Source organism: Amphiura filiformis, chromosome 12 (genome assembly GCF_039555335.1).
Source record: "Amphiura filiformis chromosome 12, Afil_fr2py, whole genome shotgun sequence".
In the NCBI taxonomy this organism is placed as follows: domain Eukaryota; kingdom Metazoa; phylum Echinodermata; class Ophiuroidea; order Amphilepidida; family Amphiuridae; genus Amphiura; species Amphiura filiformis.
In genome coordinates this window covers 39,361,727-39,377,621 of record NC_092639.1, presented here as the reverse complement: position 1 = coordinate 39,377,621, position 15,895 = coordinate 39,361,727, and the positions used below count along the sequence as shown (strand labels likewise).

General features: G+C 44.1%; 1 protein-coding gene across 1 annotated transcript in view; it reads left to right on the top strand.

Annotated features, from left to right (window-relative positions):
• Window positions 1-15,895, top strand: part of LOC140166173 (hippocalcin-like protein 1) — a 290,306-nt gene continuing 274,411 nt past the window's right edge. The window contains exon 1 of the mRNA XM_072189574.1: window positions 1-127. The gene's annotated coding sequence lies outside the window, so the exon portion shown is untranslated. The remainder of the gene's footprint in view (window positions 128-15,895) is intronic.

The following is a 15,895-nucleotide window of genomic DNA, read 5'->3' as shown; positions in this document are numbered from 1 at the left end:
GGGTTGGTGTTTTGTATCACGATCAAGCGCAAGTGTAGGCAGTGCATGGGCAATTGTACAGTGTATTTTCGTGCTATTTTGACAGTTGAAGGGAATTCAGGAGCTGCAACTGTGCAACTTATATACGGTAAGTAGTCATAGTGCAGTTGGTAAAGTTGTCATAAAATTATAATACACAAGATATTAGATTTATCAGCATGATCAGTGAAAGCTTAACCGGAAAATTGTAAACATTGCCAAACACGCACTGTCTACATACAGTAACTGATGACTGTATGCACGTATGTAGCGGATGGGAGGGAGCTCTCTGCAAGGCTAGGTTGCATGTACTATTTCTACTTCTACGGTAATTCTTGGTAGACCAATATTCACTGGTATCTCGCCAAGTGGTGCAACATCACATTCGGTGCAGAAACTAACATCAAAAATCCTTCGCCCGCCACCAACAAAAGAAGTGAAGGTGACCCATTCCATGTCAACTCCAGGGATGTGCACATAGCACCTCTTCAATTTTTTCTTTTTCTGTGTGGTGGTAGATATTGATGAAAGTAAAATCCGAAAATTTGAGCTTCATACTTCATTTAGTTTTCCGTGGCATCAATTTGAAATTTAGGGGTCAGCGTAAAAATGTGTATGTCATAATCACGAAAGACAACGTTTGGAGGTCCATAAATGTATAAAGGAACCTTTTACAACTTTGAAAAGTATGTATCCCGGGGTACTTATTTGTGTAGAATTCAAATCTGGCATCAGAAAACTTGTAACTCCTTTACTTTAAAAGATATAGGGCCCTCAAAATGCAACCGTCCATCCAGGACCAACTTTGGGGGGTCAAAACTCCAAAAGTAAAAATAATTAATTGTCCATTTTTTTTGCCAGTCAAGAGCCCTTTGGTAAACATTACTCTTATCAATATTGAGCCTATTAGAATACTTTTAGCTGAGATAGTACCTATATCTCTCAAAATGTTCTCCAATTGTACATTTTCAACATACCTTTGATGGTGGGGGGCAAATGTCTGACATTGGTTTTCCAAAATGTACAAAAATGTACAATTGGGGTTTTACATGGGTAATATCTCGGCTAAAAGTATTCTAATAGGCTCAATATTGATAAGAGTAATGTCCTACCAAAGGGCTCTGACTGGCAAAAAATGGACAATAAAATTATTTTTACTTTTGGAGTTCTGACCCCCAAAGTTGGTCCTGATGGATGAAGTTGCATTTTGAGGGCCCTATATCTTTTAAAGTAAAGGAGTTACAAGTTTTCTGATGCCAGATTTGAATTTTACATAAATAAGTACCCCAGAATACATACTTTTCAAAGTTGTAAAGGGTTCCCTTTATACATTTATGGACCTCCAATGTTGTCTTTTCGCTATGCACACATTTTTACGCTGACCCCCTAAATTTCAAATTGATGCCACGGAAAACGAAATAGAGTATGAAGCTCAAATTTTCGGATTTTACTTTCTCATCAATATCTACCACCACACAGAAAAAGAAAAAATTGAAGAGGTGCTATGTGCACATCCCTGGAGTTGACATGGAATGGGTCAGGTTTAATTTCAAGTGCGAGTAAAAAAGACTGGTGCTGACTTAGATGAAGGGTGAGACACCTGCCGTAGAAGTCGAGCCCATGTACAGCTCTTCTTGCCTTCTGGTGGCAGTGGTCTGGTCTTGAATGAGTGCTGAATTGAAAATCTTGACGTTGGGTTTGTTGATGGTAACTAGCGGAAGTTTGTTCCATGCTGTGATGGTTCTTGGGTAAAAGCTGTACTTATATGAATCCGATCTTGGTGTGATGATGGTATACTGTGCTTCATGCTGATTCCTTGTCCTAACTGTTGATGACCTGGTTGTTGTGTAATGGCTGGGAATTTCTGCCTTAGCTTCCTGATGGTGGATCTTGTACATCATGGAGAGCCTTGAGACTTCTCTTCTCTGCTGAAGTGTCGGCAGCTCCAAGTCAGTCATCAGAGCAGTGACACTGGCTTTCCTGCTGAAATTGCTGGTAATAAACCTAGCTGCTTTTCTTTGCACAGCTTCCAAGGAAATTATTTCTTTCTGGTGATGTGGGTCCCAGCAAGAAGAAGCATATTCCAAGGTTGGTCTTATTAATGCGATGTACGCCTGTTTCTTTACTTCCTTTGGACAGCTGTATAGGTTTCTCTGAAGAACGTTGAGGGTTTTGTGTGCTTTGCCCGTGATAGCTTTGACATGGTGTTTCCATTCCAAGCCAGAGGAGAGTTCTACTCCAAGGTAGGGACTGTGGTCAAGTTGGACTAGGTCTGATCCCATCATGTTATAAATATGCTGGATAACTTTCCTTTTCCTTGTAACACGAAGAAGGGTGCACTTCTTTGGGTTGAAGCTCATTTGCCACCGTTCTGACCAGTTGACCATGGTGTTGAGATCAGCCTGGAGTATATCAGCATCAGACTGGGATTTGATCTTTTTATAGACCAAGCAATCATCAGCAAAGAGCTTTATGGTGCTAGATGTATCTTCTTCAATGTCGTTTATATAAAGGATGAACAGCAGGGGACCTAATACTGTCCCCTGGGGAACTCCTGAGATGACACTTGTTTCCTCTGAGCATTCTCCATCGATCAACTACCACTGATTGTGTTCTTCCTGTGAGCCAATTCTTGATCCAGTTGTGAGTATCTCCTCGGATTCCATACCAGTCCAGTTTATATAGCAGGCGTTGGTGGGGCACGGAATCAAACGCCTTTGAGAAGTCAAGAATAAGGCAGTCAATCTGTTCCCGTCGATGTGTAGGTATCACAGGGAAACCTCGGTTAACACATTTGTTAGTCAGTCAAAATGGCCTAAACCGGCAATACAAATTTACATTGAAATTAAAAAGAAGCTTTTTAAGAAGGAAACCTTCATAAATATGTTGTCTATACTTCACTTGACCCAAATATATGATTTTTTTGGTGATGAGAGACTACTTTACATGGAATTTCAGAGAGATTTTGATAGCAGTTCCATTAAAAAAAGTGCTATCGTCATGAGACTAAGATCTAGAAACACCCCTGTAATGCTGTTTTGGGGAATTTTGCTAGCAGAATCTTTTTGATGAAAGTCAATCTTTGACAAGATGTAACTTTGCTACGGAAAGTGCTATGACAAAAAGGTTTTCAGTGTTGGCTTTCTTTACTCAAGGGCTTTAATTTGATATATAAAATGATGCAGTTTGATGGCAAATTTGAATTCACCTGGCATACCTATACTATGTAGTGCACGTGAGATATAACATGTTAGGTCAAAAAACAAAGATTTCAATGGAGCTCAAACTTGGTCGGTGGGTGTAACTTTGGCCAAGGAAGCCCAGGTTTGAGATCTGCAAAAGCCAATAATTATGACAGCCGAGAACCGCGAAATACGGGTAACCGCCTAGTGTACTATAATAATGTATTTAGAATTACATATTTAGTCAGTAGGTGTGGTTTCATGCTTTAGCTTGTGATTGATATAAACTTTAATAAGTTACAAGGTAACAAACGCTAAAAATTAATTTCATCATCAACATCGTCATTGATTGACAATGAGTAGGATGACATTGGCATGATGAGTGGTGAACTCGATCATGTCTGGTTCTTGCGTATTGGCTGTTAAAGCAAAATACGAAACCAGTCCCTGTCAAATGAAAGTTCAGAGTATTAGATGCAAAATTGCGACTATTATAGGCGTGATAAAATTTGTGCACGATTTTATTAATCACATTTTCTGGACCATAAATTGGTCATTATAAATATAAGCGTGAAATGTTACTCGCCAATCGGGCTGGTTATTTAAGAACTTCACTCGCCTGACCGCAAATTTACTCGGCACTGGCGACCGCATGGAATGTTATTTTCCATCCCTGTGCAATGTGCACCACACAACTGGATGACACTGTGCGAGCAAAACACCTGCGCAGCTCAGTGTGCCGTGTGACGTGTCATGTTAGCTCCAATCTCCTGCTGTGCGAATAAAGTTAATGCGGACCATCACAATCTTTCAGTACGGTATGTCTTTCATAACTACTTATTGTCCAACCTAGTGGAGAGTAGCATTCTGTTAAAAACTGACGAAACTAAAGTTGGACGTGGACAACCGACAACTACTACTACTAATGCCATTTTGTAAATCTGATAAATGCCCAGTTTATTAAGTTTGTGCTGCGAATTGGGATGTGGTTGCCCGGGGTGCAAGGCATTAGCCAGAGGGGTGTCCAGGTGTCATTTGGACACCCTGTTTTCAATTTGGACACCCTAAAATTCTGATTTTTATAATGGAGTGAATAGGAAGTGGACACCTTGATTTTGTAGAATAACGTATTTTTGACCATTTTGAACAACCTAAAGACACCCCTCTGGCTAATGCCTTGCCGGGGTGTGGTTGTCTTGTCTTGTTTTGTTTTGTATGATACTACTCAACCTTCCAAAAATAAAAAGTGTGTGGAAGTAGGTTGTGTGTGGGTGTTTTGTGTGTGGGTGTTTGGGATCATTGTATACCGGTAAAAAAATACAATTGAATACCTGAGTGGAAGAAGGGCTCAACTCCAAATGTTTACAAAAAATGGAATTGGGCCCTTCTTCCACTCAGGTATTCAATTAGATCTTATACATCTCTATTTACCTGTGAATAGTATGGTGTCAGAGACTTCCCCAGAATTTTCCTTCAGGATGACTACTCGAAGACTAGAGCAAAACTACACCACCCTGACCATTTGACTCCAGTCAATTGGCCAGCAGGGCTGTAGCTAGCAGAAATTGATCAAGTGCAGGGCTGGGCATGGGCATCAATTTACAGAATTTACTTGAGCAAGATTTCTTCAAAAGTGGACACATATATATAATATTAAGGATAAATTTCGTAAAATACTCATGTTTTTTTGGTTTGAGTGGTGGGCTCTAGGAAAAATTATAGGCCCAAGGTGATGTTAAAACCATGACTATGTCCGACGTGAAGCTGAGGGCATAGTCATGGTTTTGACATCACCGAGGGCCTATAATTTTTAACTGTGCCCCAAATATTAAGCAGTCAATATTTGTTTTATATACCGAATAATATAGATCTTCTCATTTGATTGGTTTTAAAGATTTCCTGAGCTGACAAGGCCTACATGTACAAGCTTTTAACTGCATAGGCCTTAAATGCACAGTGCATGCAAGAGCAAGGGTGCAGAATTTGGACCGATATCTACCGATAACATATCTAAAACCCTACCGTTTCTGTGCACAATGTCAAGTCAAGTCTTCAGGTCGTAGTAATTTGTCTAAAAAGTGACATTTGGCAGGTATAAATCCTTGACATGTAACAGATTGTAAACAAATCACTGCATGCACTCACTACGGCAGTGAAAGGTCGTCGTCTGCAAGGAGAGGTCAAATTCATCGCGAACTGTGACCGCTATAGTCTCTTTTACAACACTAATCAACGCCGGCCGTATAGTGGGTGCGTAATGTACATGTATAAGAGCGATCTGTGTAGTGTGTATTCAGGGTTGCGAATATCCAATTATTTAGCGGGCACAGTTGAATCTATGCCCGGGGCACAGCTGTTGCTTATGACTTCATCTTGATAGAAAAAGGGGGCACAGCTATTTTAATGACTCCACTTTTTAAAACCAATCAGATGAGAGGAATCTATATGAGGTATATAACATCAGATATGAACCTTCAGTGATGGGCTCCAGAAGTGAGTGGTGGACTCCACCACCCACTGCCACCCACTGTAGCTACAACCCTGTTGGCCAGTACTACAGTAGAAATTTCAGTTGAATGAACACAGCCTGACAAAGTGCAACGTTTTTTCACATGCATAGCACAGAATTAAATCCAATCATGCCAACTCATGATTTGTTAGTACATGTAGGTTGTGCGTTCGTCATATGCGATATACCATCGCAGTTGGATCAAGTACAGCTATTGAAAGCTGTGTTCATTTAATTGAAATTTATACTACTTTTAAAGTACTACCAAGTAAGTTACTCAAGAACTTTAGCTTTGAATTTGCACATGATGGAATTATCTAGGCTAGAGTTCAGCACTATGATTTTTTGGATCATATTTATTTTGATGTGTCAATTGTATGATTTGTATCTTTTAAAGTAAACATTGCCTAATTTTGAATAGTATAAAATTGAGTTGAAGTGCAATTTTAACAACATTTTTGATGTGATCGCCAGTTGTGATCGGCTGTGTAAAAGGAACTTGCATTGCTTTAATACATGGTGTCGTGGCATGCTCCATTGTTGATTTATAGATTTCGATAGCAATGGACTCTAGCCTTGAATGTGAAGCTGTCGGTATATTTCTTCAACAATTCCATGGCCTATAATTATTTAGCCTTTCATATGACACCTTGTTTGTTAAAATTGGCCCTATGGTTAGCTCAGATAATAATTATGAAATAACTTGATTCAGACTAGATCAAGAAAATATGAGCAAGTATTAACATTGCCTTCAAACATCCCCTTTACTGGCTAATATATAAGGAAAAAGTCACTAATATTATTTGGTAACATTTTTGTAATAAAAAAGATCCAAAAAGCAGTTCTATGAAGGGGATAAAGGAGAAAAAAATTAAACATTATCCATTGTAAACATTTACCAACTTTACGAGGCTTAGTGTCAAAACCACTTCATACAAACGTAAATAGATTCCTCAGGTTTGTTGATAAACATTATAAATGATTTCATTTGAACAAAACCAAAAATATAACTCACTTTTGACGGTTTCATCTATCATGGTCGGTAGGCATCATCAGAATGATGGTTGTTACGTCCAACCGGAAGTAAGGATCAACAACCATCATTCTGACGATGCCTACCGACCATGATGTTCAAATGAAATCATTTATAACACTTCATACAAAGTCAATGGGGTTTCTTAATGATAAAAAATGGCATGAGTCAAAAACACTTTTTTTGCAAAAATTAAAATTTGGCAGGCTATAGTTTTTCTCACCCAACTACACATATATCCTGTATCATTTTAAACCAAATCTGTGCATGACACCGATGTTTCTACCTAAAACTTAACCATTATTTACCATGAAATAACTGTGCAATCTGTTGTCTATTTTCGTTCGCAAGTGGTGCAGATTATCTTTCCATTACATTGTACAATCCCAATATTCTGATGCTGCCTACAGTGGCGTGCGTGGGTCATCACATGGGGGGGGGCACCAACCATGATGGGGGGAACCGGGTCTGATTGGGAGGGGGGCACATGCCATTTTTCAGCAATTTTCCTATGGGATTTTTTAAATCCTATGGGATTTTTAAATTTCCTTGTGCCCCTATGACGCTACGCCACTGGCTGCGTATATGGGGTAGTACTTAATAATTATTTTGATGTAAATAAAGGACGTATAATCAAGGACTGTCTTTTGGAATTTGCATGAGAGCATTAAATAGCTCTTCTGTAGCCTTCAAGCCTAAAGGAGAGCTGTTCAGAGCATTTACAACAGAATGTAAGTAGAGAATGGCCAACTAAGGAGAGCTAAAATCAAGTGCTCTTCTATATCAGATTTAAGGAGAGCTGTAGATAGTGATTGCTCTCACTCTCCTCAAAAGGCAGTCCCTGGTATTTGACTTTATTGACATACACTGTATTGCTTTGTCGACAACTTGTCGACTTCGGATCTTGAGATTTGACAATTGTCGACCATGAAAGTACTACCGGTACTCGACAACAGCCCTAATTGAATGGCTTATTTTCGTGTGATAGAAGAATATATTGCACTCCAGAAAAAATATTGTATTCCCTGGGTATAGCCCGAAACATCATGGCCCTAGTTGTTTGTTCCTCACCATAGGGCCATGAATCCCATAAGTACGTAGAAACGGGGCACCGTGAACTCACGTCGCGGTGATGACGTCACATTGACAGCATCTATTTATAGGAAGAATTCAAAACACGGCGATTTATAACAGTCACAAGTCTGGTCTTTTACATCCTCAAATGTGCTCAAAATTTACGAACATGCACCAAATATGTTTTGTTTAAAAGTCTCATCTTCACGTGAGGAATGGTAGGAAGTGGTATTTATGAGAAAAAGTGGTATTTTATGTGTACCCTGGACCAGATAGGCTCAGACCTTCGTACGGAGAAGGACAGTGCAAATCGTAGTGACGGAGGTGTGAGTACCTCGGGCTACCCTGGGTATATGTTTTAGTGTCTTGAACAGTTTAATGCGGTTTCTCTTATGATTGGTAAATTTCAAGCACCTACATGTACCCATTAACCCATTAGGCTAATGAAAGTTGATCCCCAGTTTCCCGTTACATAGTTTTTCATGACTGGGTAGGTGACTGTTTCATTATTCATTATTCATTATTTTCAAACTTTCATTATCGGTGCAAAGTTAATTACGGAATGCTATGTTTTGAGGCCCAAATAAAATAATAAAGTATAGTTAGTAATGACCATGCTTCACTTCAAAACAAATTTTAATTAAGCACATCTTCTTTGGAATCTTCAAATTAACCTATAGGTTGTGCAACATATGAAAGCACCAGAAGTCCATGATAGTCTTTGGAGAACCACTTTTCCATATAAATACACTGTGTCTGTGTGTTCTATTGCACACTACTTTTTACAAACCAAACTTACTCTCCACTAGCACATCTTTGGAAGCAATATTTATCGAAATTAGTTTGTCTACTTGCACAAACTGGAGGTTGCTGGTAAAAATCATCACAGGGTACACGTGTTAATAATAAAACAACCATGCAAGAAATTGACAAATAAATCATTTTATTTATAAGTTTATTTTATTAAATACATAAATATTTGTAAGAAAAGCAGAATAAATTTGACTTTATTTTGTTTATTTTATTTATTTTGATGTTGTCTATATATAGCGCCTACATAGTGCACGTAGAAATGCTTTCATATTTGTTCATACGCTGGTTCCCATGAACTTGGCTGCCTCTCTTTGTGTTCGGTCTATCCATTTAGTGGTAGGAGAAACTTAGATGCAGGGAATTCCTAGTCTCCAGTAAGTGCGCCCTACGATATCGCCATTTTACCACGTAGTTTAACCCAGCGTTTGCAAAGACTATTCGGGCCGGTCAGGGTCGGCGTAAAAGTGCTTAAAATACGTGTGGGACGTGAAAGATGAATTAAAACTATCCTTTTTTTCTTAAAAACTTGAAAAATGTGAAATAATGAAATAATGGAAAATAATGAAATATTTGATCGGCATTTTTTTCTGACCGGAGTCGGGTAACGGGAAACTGGGAGTCAACTTTCATTAGCCTTATAGGAATATATTGTGACATTTCCATAAATAATAGATTGATATTTATTCCACATTTAAATGATACTTGCCACTATCAGGTATACAACCCAAAAGTCCTCGTTATAAGGCTAACTCCCTCCCTCTAACGTAAGTGTTAAATATCAAAAATTCCAACCCGTATTCATAGGATACAGGACCGTCTCTATGGTGGATGTGGTTGTGGAGGGTGTCAGGGTGCATCAATGCTAGGATATTGATCATGTTTATGGAAGAAAGAAATTATTCTATTTATCTTAAATTATTTTTCTCATACCTTTTTTGGCACAAAAAAAAATAGGACTTGCTGGATTGTCAAATAAAAAAGAATCAAAGTGTGGTACAGCTACTTTAAAAAATGAACTTACAAGTTGCAGGTTGCGAGTAGGCCCTACTGCACTCTATATTGATTTGAAATCATTTTGAAGCAACCACTGTAAAATGGTCAATCTCGTACTTCAGAAAATACTAAAATTGTAAAATTATTGAATCCTTAAAAAAAGATAAACTTTGATCTATGTTTTACTTTTAACTTTTTTTACAAATGTAATCAGTCTTTATGAACCCCTCCCTCCCAAACGAAAGGACTTTTGTTTTTTAGGAGTTTATACTTTATAGGAGTTTATGTGCCCTTTTAATTTTGAGCTAACAAATGAGGCCATGAAAAATTGGTATTTCATTCCAGAGCCTATATCGTCAATGTGTGGCAGTTAGTCAATTGTTTAAAATGAGCTTGATGTGTTTAAGGTGGTATTTGAGGCAAGTGCTCTTCATGTTTTAAACAGAGAGGTTAGTGAACACTGATCATCATGCCTTTTATTTGAAGCTAATCGGACATACGGTTTTCATAATACAAACATTTTAAATTTCTTTGTATTGTTTTGTTTTATCAATAATCAACATAGTTAATGAGCTAATATGACTTAAAGTGCTCATTTTATGTAATTTTTACCAATATTGTGCTAAAAACAATGCATAAATGTTCATAACATTTTTACTTTTAAGCGGAATATTAACTTGGTAAATATGTTCCTGTTGACTTCCAGATAATTTATGCATAATTGATTAGTTAGCCATTCTAATTTGCATAATTATTTAACATATGCAAATTAGCTCATTAAAGATGGGTGATATGATTAACAGCCTCATCCCCCCACTTTTTCCTGTCAAAATTGAGAATTTGGTATCAGAAGAAAGCTCATGACTCAGTACACGGTCGATCTTACCGTTCCGATGTTGATTAAGATACTTCTTGCATCGATCCCGAGATGCGGAAAAACCAATAGTCATTTTGTCCCACATAAATGAATAAATAACAAAAACCCCGATCCCCGAGTGGACTCACCCATTCGGTGACGTCACACTACGATAATCATCCCTTATCCTCCTTGGTTTCTAGATGAGATAGGCGTGTGGATTTTTCTTTACCAACGCTAATTATCATTACGAACCAAAGGACGAGATATACAGTTTGTTTGTTACACCTGAGGTAAAAACCAACCAGTATAGTGCGCTAGGGAGATAGTTTTGACGACATTTTTCGGCTAGAAAAGTGACAAAAAGCGATCCAAAAACTTAGCTTGTATGAGTGTTTCCGTTCAGTATCACGGAACACACGTTTCAAAATAGCCGCCTTAGGGCGCCATTTTATTTTTGTTCTCACGTAAAACAACTATAGCAGACTAGTAAGTTACAATAGATGTTTGTACAGTACTGTGTATACATGTATGGTGAGTGATTATCGCTATGTTTATGGTGTGCTCTATCGTTATATCTTTCAGTGCTGCGTCTGATGACGAGTTACTGCTAAGAGTTCGGTGGGTTTCCGAAGGGACCAGCCTGACAAATCTATACCAAAAGGTTTTCAGTTTTTCATCCCTTTGTACATATATTTTTATATCATACCACTACATCAGCGTCAGCCACTGTGCGTGTGGGTCTGTTTATTGGGCTTGAGCTTGTGTTCGGGGGGGTAGTGCTGTACGCTCCCCGATTACTACAATGTCCAGGCCTTGTCAATCATGCCCTTCCCTTGTGGCAGAGTGGGACCCGCATCCACTCTGCTACACCCACAGGGATTGCTCTAAATCAAATAAGTGTGCTTCCTTTTGCATAGGCTTATCGGACATCCACTTCGAGGATTTAGAAAGTAGCGCTCGTTTGGGTCTTCGACACAGACAGAAAGCGAAGACTAAGAAACAGAAGCCTACAGGTAAGATTGATATGGTAGGTACTAGCGCGGCCGGCAAGGGCCACGCTAAGGTAACCTCTGGGGCTCCGGTCCCGGGCAAGCAGGCGGACCCTCCGGGACTGCTAGCGAGCCCGAAGGCCTCGCAGCCAGCGAAAGCACTGACTTAACGTCTAAGCTAGTAGCAGGCAGCAGGGCGGTACTTGCCCTAACAGGCGAGTACCAGTCTACCAGTGAGATCTCTAGCGAGTTTCTTGCAGGTGGACACCCGTCTATTGCTGGCGAACGAGCGGGTCTAGCACCCGCGAAGTAGCCGGCGACGGACAGTATGCCAAGGGTACCCGGGCTTGCCTGGGTTGAATCCTAGCATACAGCGTGCGAACGGACCTCCGGGCTTGCCTCGGCGGTCTGTAGCACGCAGCGTGCCAGTGGAACCCGGCTTGCCTGGGTTGATCCACGACACGCAGCACGCCTTCGTTCCCGCAAGGGTCGAATGAAAACGTGCATGGGTTTAGCAGAGACGATACCGGGGCTAACGCTTGGTGTAGTCTTAGCAGAACCAACTGGGGTTGTCACACGGCAGCGTTCCATGGCGGGACCGCCGAGTGATGCCCTGGGCCTTGGAATGGCTGCCGGCTGTCCTCCGGGACTGGCTAGCGGCTATACCGGGGTTGGGCTCGCAGTCTCTCACGGGACAGCGACCCAAGTGCAAACGGTGGCAGCTACCGAGACGAGCTACGGCTCGACTTCAGTGGTAGCCACTATGCACGCGCCCATAGCTGCCGTGAGTGGTCCGCCACACACAGCGACCTTGGGTGAGGCTCAAGAGGTTAGGGTAGGTAGTTTGAACAGCCTGGCTGATCAACAACCCACTTATGTCCTCGAGAGCCAGCAGAGCGTGGGTGATCCATTACAGTCAATGGGTCGATTACCCTCTTATGATCGATCACTATCTATTCAGCGGAGCATGGCTCCATTGATTGATACTGCCTATTCAGGTAGCGAGGTGACTGATCGAGGGTATACACGCTCAGCTACCCGTGATACTAGGCAAGCTCCTTTTAGCCAAGGGACAGCCAGTATAGCGGGTACCCATACACTGCGGCTTGATCCTCTAGCGGGGAGCGCTGTGAGGCATGGGTACAGTGGTGCGCGGCCGGGAGCCCTACCGGGCACCTACGCTACAACCACGCAGGTACCGCAGTACTCGTCCTGGTTACCACAGTCTCTGTGGCAACAGGGGGGGGAGGCGGTACTGGTACTGCCGTTCCATGGGGTTTCCCTGGTGGCGGATCCTTTCAGGGTCAGCTACCGACAGGGTATGCCCGTGGTATCCGCCGCAGGGTGGTTTCTTCCACGGTCTAGCACCGTGGCAAGTGGCGCCTCGCGATGGCCAAGCAGTCCCACCAGCTGTTACCCAGGCTGGGCGTCGAGTGGCTAACCCTGATACAGCTCAGGGTAGGCCGCCGGCGGCTATGGCTAGGGCGACAGCAGCGAGAGCGTCATGGATCCCGGGGTGCTATGGCTAGCATCTCGGGGTCTGGCGGGAGTACTCCCTCTTCTGCTGGTGTTCAGTTGGCTAGCCACACGGTGGCGACACCTCCCTGTCCACCTTCAGATGCCCGTCGTCAGATCTCTTCCTCATCAGAGAGTGAGTCAGAGTCTGAAGGCGAGGGAAAGGAGTCGGAAGATGAAACCAGTAGCGACTCACAGTCTGATGAGGCTGTGCAGGTAGCTTCAGGTATCCTTCCCCGCTGCCCGTGAGGAACTCGCTAGCAATGGTCTGCCTGCGGACACCGCTGAGGTGATGAGCCGTGTGGCCCAAGGTTTGGGCCTGGCTTTCTCTCAGGAGGAGTCCGTTCAGGAGGACCAGGGCATCCTTTCAGTAGGATGCCCAGCTAGCGCGATCCACACAAGGGTCGCCTGCACTTGCATTCCCGGACGGACCTCAAGGGTAGGTTTCAGTGGGGCTGTCAGGCTCGCTGGAGCTTCGACGCCCGCGTGCTTGCACGCTTCCACTGCGTGTTTCGCAGGAGGACTCTGAAACCTACCTCAGGGTCCCTGACATGGATCCAGACGTTGCCAGCGCCTGCCGCTGGCGGCCAAGGCGCACGGGTCGCTTCTCCCCCAGTGGGAGGAGGAGCTAAAGCTCATCGATAAGCGAGCACGCTCGCTTATCAGAGTCTCTAGCGTCGCTACCACGCTTGCCGAGCACCTCGGTAGGAAGGTAGCGAACGACCACGGGGCAACGTCGGAACTCTTCCGCGAGGTTAATCTGTTAGCGGTGCTAACAGCTAACCTCAACGAGAGTTCTATGGGCCTAGCCCATAGGATGTCATCTCGCCGCCGGGTGAATGCCTGTCTGTCCCTCCAGTCAACTTACGGCTCCGACTTTGCTGAAGCAATGAAGAAGTCAGACTCGGTGGGACAGGGGCTACTCTTTGGACAGGCGTTTTGCGCGACGGTAGAGGACCGGGCAAAGAAGGCCACCAATGAGAGCACTCTGAAGACGTCGGAGGCTGCCCCGACCGCGGGGACGGTCTGAACGGCGACGAAGAAGCACACGAAGACGAAGTCTTCTAAGCGTTCTTCAGCGCCAGCTCCGGCTTCAGCAGGACGCGCACCACAGACTACACCCGAGCCCGAGGCTACTCCAGCACCTCCCAAGAAAACTGGGAAGCGCAAGAGTAGTGCTGGATCGTATGGCAAGCCCCCTAAGAAGAGCCGTTCTTCTAAGGGTGGCAAACCAGATCGGTCCTGAGGGCACGGCGGTCGACAGTCCATGCCGGCAGGTTTGGACTTCCACAGGATTCCCCTGTGGGCGGCCGCTGTGCATTACGCCCAGAGATGGCATGCCATCTCACCGGGCGCCTGGGTATTGTCAGTGGTCAGTGGGGGTTACAGGCTGGAATTTACCAGCCACCCTCGTCGCCTGCACGATTCAGAGGTCCACGGTAGTGCCGCCAGACGGCCCCCAGCGTCGGGCACTACTGTCAGAGGTCACTCAGCTTCTCACGAAGCAAGCGATTGTCCCGGTCTTCCCCCCTTTCACCAAGGGGTTTTGGAGCTCCTCTCTTCTGCCGCCAAAGAAGACCCGGCGACTGGAGGCCCATTCTGAACCTCAAGCCGTTGAACGAGTTCATCAGGCCCAAGAGGTTCAGAATGGAGACTCTCGCTTCGGTGCTAGCCTGCCCCATCAAGGGTATGTGGGCGGCATCGCTAGATCTCTCGGACGCATATCTGCATGTTCCGATCGCACCTCAAGATCAGAGGTTTCTACGCGTCAAGGTACAGGGTCAAACTTACCAGTTTCGATGCCTGCCATTCGGCTTGTCCACCTCCCCAGAGTGTTTACACTCCTGGTCAGAAGCGGTGGCAGCGTACCTGAAGCGCAGGGGAGTCAACATGTGTTGCTACCTGGACGATTGGTTCATTTACGGACGCACCCGCTGGAGACACAGTGTCTCGTGGAGTTAGTAGTCCGTGCGGTGCGGGACCTGGGATTTCTGATCAACGTCAAGAAATCCAATTTGGTCCCGCATGAACACCACTATTCTTAGGGGCCCAGATCAACCTCAAGGAGGATCGCGGTGCCCTCACCGAGAGGGTGACGAACATGGCGAGGTGTGCCCGACTCTTGGCCGAGTCAGAGGGGCACCCGCTGTGGCATGGATGAAGGTTTTGGGCCTTATGGCCAGTATGGTAGACCTCGTGCCGTGCTGCCGCTTTCACATGAGGCCTATACAACTACACCTTCTAGCCTTTTACAGGCCCAGTCGTCACCCAATATCCCTCGCGGTTCCGATGTCGGAGATCGCGCGAGAGCAACTCTGGTGGTGTACCCATCAGCCCAATTTGACTCAAGGTGTCAGGTTTCCTGCACCAGCGGTAAGGTCCACGTAGTGACGACCGGCAGCGTCAAAGCTGGGCTGGGGGGCCACATCCACGAGGACTCAGTCTCGGGCCTATGGTCGGCCACGGAGACGGAGTTCCATATCAACCTTCTCGAACTTTGGGCAGTGGAGAGAACTCTCCAGCATTTCGAGAAGGTGATCGTGGGATCTCATATCGTTGTCCAAACAGACAACACAACCGTGGTGGCCTACCTCAACAGACAAGGGGCACCAGGTCACCACGGTTATGCCTGCACGCACTTCGCCTGATAGGGTGGTGCAAGGCCAGGCAGATTACGTTGAGAGCGATGCACATAGCGGGAGTCCCCAACATCCTCGCGGACGATCTGTCACGAGGAAAGGTGTCGGGACCTACAGAATGGTCCCTTGCTCCGCAGGTCGCCCAGACGCTCTTCGAGGTCATGTACCACCCCTCGATAGATTTGTTCGCATCTCATCGAAATCATCAGCTGCGGTGTATTGCTCAAGGGTCGCAGACCCACAGGCATTCGCCGTGNACGCTCTGTCCGTA